This window comes from Sus scrofa, chromosome X (assembly GCF_000003025.6).
Source record: "Sus scrofa isolate TJ Tabasco breed Duroc chromosome X, Sscrofa11.1, whole genome shotgun sequence".
NCBI classification, from domain to species: domain Eukaryota; kingdom Metazoa; phylum Chordata; class Mammalia; order Artiodactyla; family Suidae; genus Sus; species Sus scrofa.
This window is the reverse complement of record NC_010461.5, coordinates 52,131,921-52,137,920: the sequence shown is the minus strand read 5'-3', so window position 1 is coordinate 52,137,920 and position 6,000 is coordinate 52,131,921.

Below are 6,000 nucleotides of genomic sequence, written 5' to 3'. Positions count from 1 at the left end.
AGATTAATTGACCATAGGTGTCAGGGTTTATTTCCGGATTCTCTATTCTGTTCCATTGGTCTGTCTGTCTGTTTTGATACCAGTACCAGCTGTTTTGATGACTGTGGCTTTGTATTATTTCTTGAAGTCTGGGAGAGTTATGCCTCCTGCTTGGTTTTTGTTTCTCAGGATTGCTTTGGCGATTCTGGGTCTTTTGTGGTTCCATATAAATGTGTGGATTGTTTGTTCTAGTTCTGTGAAAAATATCATGGACAATTTGATAGGAATTGCACTGAATCTGTAGATTGCTTTGGGTAGTATGGCCATTTTTACAATATTGATTTTTCCAATCCAGGAAGATGGAATATCTTTCCATTTCTTTACATCTTCTTTGATTTCTTTGATTAAAGTTTTATAGTTCTCGGCATATAGGTCCTTTACCTCTTTGGTCAGGTGTAATCTGAGGTATTTGATTTTGTGAGGTGCAATTTTAAAAGGTATCGTATTTTTGTATTCCTTTTCTAATGTTTCATTGCTGGTATACAGAAATGCAACTGACTTCTGAATGTTCATCTTATATCCTGCCATTTGATGAATTGATTAATCAGTTCAAGGAGTTTTGGGGTTGAGTCCTTAGGGTTTTCTATGTATAGTATCATGTCGTCTGCATACAGTGACAGTTTTATCTCTTCTCTTCCTATATGGATGCCTTTTATTTCTTTTGTTTGTCTAATTGCTGTGGCTAGGACTTCCAACACTATGTTGAAGAGCAGTGGTGAGAGTGGGCATCCCTGTCTTGTTCCAGATTTGAGTGAGAAGGCTTTCAGTTTTTCCCCTTTGAGGATTATATTTGCTGTGGGTTTATCATAAATGGCTTTGATTATATTCAGGAATGTTCCCTCTATACCCACTTTGGCGAGGGTCTTGATCATGAATGGATGTTGGATGTTGTCAAATGCTTTTTCTGAGTCTATTGAGATGATCATATGATTTTTGACGTTTCTTTTGTTAATGTTGTGTATGATGTTGATTGATTTGCGTGTGTTGAACCATCCTTGTGAACCTGGGATGAACCCTACCTGGTCATGGTGTATAATTTTTTTGGTATGTTGTTGGATTCGGTTGGCTAAGAGTTTGTTGAGAATTTTTGCTTCTATATTCATCAATGATATTGGCCGATAGTTTTCTTTTTTGGTGGTATCTCTGCCTGGTTTTGGAATGAGGCTGATGGTGGCATCATAGAATGTCTTTGGGAGTATTCCTTCTTCTTACACCTTTTGAAAGAGTTTAAGGAGGATGGGCACCAGTTCCTCTTTATATGTTTGATAGAATTCGCCTGTGAAGCCATCTGGTCCTGGACTTTATTTGTAGGGAGTGATTTTATGACCTCTTCAATTTCATTTCTAGTGATTGGTCTGTTCAGTTGGTCTGTTTCTACTTGATTCAGTTTTGGCAGGCTGTAAGATTCTAGAAAGTTATCCATTTCTTCCAGATTGTCAAATTTGTTGGCATATAATTGTTCATAGTATTCTCTTATGGTTTTTTGTATTTCTGCAGTATCCGTTGTGATTTCTCCTTTTTCATTTCTAATTTTGGTGATTTGGGTTCTTTCTCTCCTTTTTTTTAGTGAGTCTGGCCAGGGGTTTGTCAATTTTGTTTACCTTTTCAAAGAACCAGCTCTTGGTTTTATTAATTTTCTCTATTGTTTTTTGAGTCTCTATTTTATTGATTTCTTCTTTGATCTTTATGATTTCCTTCCTTCTGATGACTTTAGTTCTCTTTTGTTCTTGTTTTTCTAATTCCTTTAGGTGGAGGGTTAAGTTGTCCATTTGGGATCTTTCTTCTTTTTTGAGAAAGGCCTGTATTGCTATACATTTCCCTCTGAGCACTGCTTTCGCAGCATCCCATAGATTTTGAGAGGTTGTGTCTTCATTATCATTTGTTTCAAGGTAGTTTTTAATTTCCTTCTTGATTTCCTCATTGACCCATTGGTTTTTTAGTAGCATGTTGTTGAGTCTCCATGGAGTAGGTTTTTTCTCTTTGCTTTTCCCATGGTTGATTTCTAATTTCATGGCATTGTGGTCAGAGAAGATACTTGAGATAATTTCTATGCTCCTAAATTTATTGAGGTTAGCTTTGTGTCCCAATATGTGGTCGATTCTTGAGAATGTTCCATGAGCATTTGAGAAGAATGTGTATTCTGCGTTTTTTGGATGTAGTGTCCTGAAGATGTCAATTAAGTCTAATTTTTCTATTGTTTCCTTTAGGATCTCTGTTGCTTTATTGGTTTTCTGTCTAGAGGATCTGTCCATTGATGTGAGGGACTATCTCCTTTTCAAACTGGATATCTATTCAAGTACAGAAGTCTGTTTCATTATTTGCTCCTTCAGGTGAATTTTCCTGTTCTTATAACTTGGAAGGGTTCCTGAGCTTCTTCATTTTGCTTATATTTTTTTCTTATTCTATGAGTTTAGGGAAAACAACTACTGTAGTCTTGGAGGGATATTTATATCTGAAGCACCCGTGGGTATTTTTCATGAGGGCTTACTATTTATTTTTGGCATGAGAGCTGCTTTCAGTTTGGATATTTGTTGTCTCTTTCATTATTGTGTGCAGCCTATTATCCCCTTCATATGGTGCTGTGCATGCTTACAGGAGATGGAGGCATTGGGCAGGGCTAGTATCCAGTGCCTGGTTTCTAGGCCTTTGACCATGGCAACAACCCACAGGAAGGTGGAACAGACTGCTCCTAGTTGTGTGGCCCTGGAAAGTGACTGTGACGCTCAGGCAGGTGTAGCCCAGCATCCAGATCATTTGGCAATGGTGGCAGCAGGGTGTTATCTTTCTCAGGGGAGTGAGGGCAACAATGAATAGTGCTCTTTTGCAGTGTCCTCATCTGTGCCAAACGCTGAGGTGACTGGGGCCACAGCTGGTGCCTCTTCACAGAGCCCTAGTGGTGGCATGCCAAGCCCACCTCTGGAGTCTGAGATAACTGAGGTGGTTTTCCCCACCATTTGTAGACCACACAATAGGTACCCCTTCATGCTGAGCCTGTGCATAAGGTGCCACCACCCATAGCCTTCACAAGAGGGTCCTGTCACCAGTAGCCTGCTCAAGAGGTGCCTCACCACCCATAGCCCCATCCTCCAAGAGTCCACCCATGTACACAGAAATATATTCCTATGGTGGTCTGCCTTCCTCCTTCTGCTCTCCCAAATAATGTCACTTTGCTTTTCCTGTAGTCGCAGACCCCCTCCCAATTTCCTTCACCTCTGGCACTCCACTCCCTAGCCCCTCAGGTTGTCTCCACAAAGCCAACCCTAGTCTCCTCCCCAGAACTCACCTCTGGAGCATAAGTCTCAGTGCCCAGCCTTCTTATGAGCATCTCAGGCTGTGGTGTCCTGGGAGGTGGTCAATGATCTGTGCAGCTCTCTCTCTGCTTTTCCCTCATCAGTCCAGCTGCTGTGCTTCTCTCCACAACTTTGAGATCCTTCCATCACGGCTGATCTCCCCTTCAGTTAGGTGGCTTCTCAGGTGTGGGTCCTTTCCTCTTTAACAGCTCCCTCTCAGGAGTGCTAGTCCTGTCCCAATTCCTTTTTTTCCCTCTCCATCTCTCTTTTTTTTCCCTTTTGTTCTACCCATTTAAGTAGAGGGTTCCTTGCCCTTTTTGTATGTTTCAGGTCTTCTGACTATGTTTAGTAGATGTTCTGTGCAAATCCTTCTACATATAGCAGACCTTTTTTGATGTGTTTGTGGGAGAAGGTGAGCACCACATCTTACTCCTCCACCATCTTGATCCAGCCTCCTGTGAGGTATTTTAAATTAAGTTGTTGTAAATGAATCTTCAAAAAGCTTGAAGTTTTAGTGTTCCTTTGATTACATTTATTGGCAGGAACCTGATGGATATCAACAGTACTGAACTTGGAATCCTGTTCTGCATCCTTTCCTTAGCAGTGAGAAATTCCTTTTCTAAGTCTTTGTTTCTTCTGCAAAACAAAGATCTGAATTAATCTCTTAACATTCCTCCTAGTGTTTTTTATGATCCCAATTGTCGTAGGAGGGTTTTGTTCATGGTCATACATGCCAGAAACTAGAGTTTATTGGCTGATAATTATTAATACATGAACCCAGATAAAACATATGAATATGTAGAGTATTATTAGGAATAAACATGAGGATTCTTGTGTGCTTTAAGCCTTATATGTTGTGGCCTTCATGTTTTCAATGGAACTGCAATCTCCTGGATAACATTCTGAAGGATAATGGATAAATAGACTTTGGTAAGCAAACATTTGCTTCCCACTCAATCTCTAGGTCTGTAAGTCAAGTAAAAGAGAAAAACAGAACATAGTTTGAGTGTTGATTTACTTGATGTTGCTCCAGATGTCTGGAATCTATCTCATTGTTTTCGAGTTTCTTTCTCCATGTCTGCCTCTTCTTAATTTTGATCAAGATCAGGAGACCTAGAAAGTTAGAAACTAAATTTGGTCCCCATTTTGCTCTGGGTTCACATTATTTCTCTAGGCATGCTTAAAAATAATTTGTTTGTTATTTTTTTGATTTGCTTGACAAATACACTAAATGAATTTTTTAGTATGTATGTGAGTATGGGGGGAAGGTGGGTGGTGATAGCCTAAAAAATATACATTTCCCTATAAGCTCAGGAATCATGTAAATAGAGAGGTTAAAGTCAAAAGTACTCTGGCACACAAAGGCTGTTACAATCTGGCTCCAGAACCCACTCCTTCCTCCACCCTTTTACCTTTTCTCTGAAAATGCTGTATCTTTTCCTCAAGCTTTAATGTTGGTCCCTTGACCTGAAATCATCTTCCCTTCCCTCCTTCTCTGAAAGGTAAATTACCCTATGTCCTTGGTGACCTAGCACATTTGACATGACTCTATTAATGTTCTAATTGCATTTTGTTATAATTATTATATTTGTACTGTGAAAGAGACTGGAGGATCCCTTTAAGATAGGATTTATTCATCCCCAGGTCATAACACTATCCCTGGCACAGAGTAGTAACTTGGCACTTGTGGATAGAATGAAGGGGAAAAGAAAGAGTATGGAAAAGGAGGAAGGAGAAATGGAAGAAAACCACTGGGGAAGAATCCAGAGTTCCAAGTCAAGTGATAAGGTGCATATTCCAATCCAGTCACATTGTGACTGAGTGATGTAGAGTAAATTACTTCAACTTTCTAAGCCTTAGTTTCCTTATCTGTCATATGGTGTGAATACAGTCTAGTCATGCCAGCTTCACTTATTTCATTCCTACATGGAACAACAGAAGGAGGTAAAGGAGGTAGAGGTGAAAGAGAAAGCAAAGAATGAGATAAAAGAAAAATGCTACTTATGAGGAAGGGGAACAATTTAAGGATTGGGTTAAGTGTACATCTGGGTCACTTTGCTGTAAAATAGAAATTGAAGAAACATTGTAAATCAACTATATATTAATAAAAATAATTAAAGAGTATTCATTTGCTTGGACAACAAAAAAAGGAGAAAAAAGTGCACTTCTGCTTGTAGGAAGAACAAAGACCAGTAGAGGACAATGATATGGCAAGGGAATTTTTCCCAGTAGAATAGGGAACAGTACATAGCCGTGTGAACACTTCACACAAGAATGGAGGCTCAGTCAGAACTTAGAGTCCCTTGTTAAGTTCAGTATGTCATATTCCAGGTGATCAGCACTATGTATATGGGCCACAGCTGCCAAGTGTTCACTGGTGGAAAGAATGATTCATTATTTATTTGTTGGAAATAAGGCCATCCTTTATTAAATTGCTGGCATCTATGACTAAATTATGATGTGTTTGAGTTTTCACAAGCATGCTAGAATGAGACTCTTCTGCCACCTCATAGGAGGGTCTATGGACTATCTTCCCCTCTCTGAGGCTGACTTATGTCACTGCCCAAACATTCAGTGCCTCCTCAACCTCATTCCCACAATCCTTTCCATAAAGCACACCTTTGATTATATTATTGACCTGCTCAGAAGCCACCAGTAACTTTTCATTGCC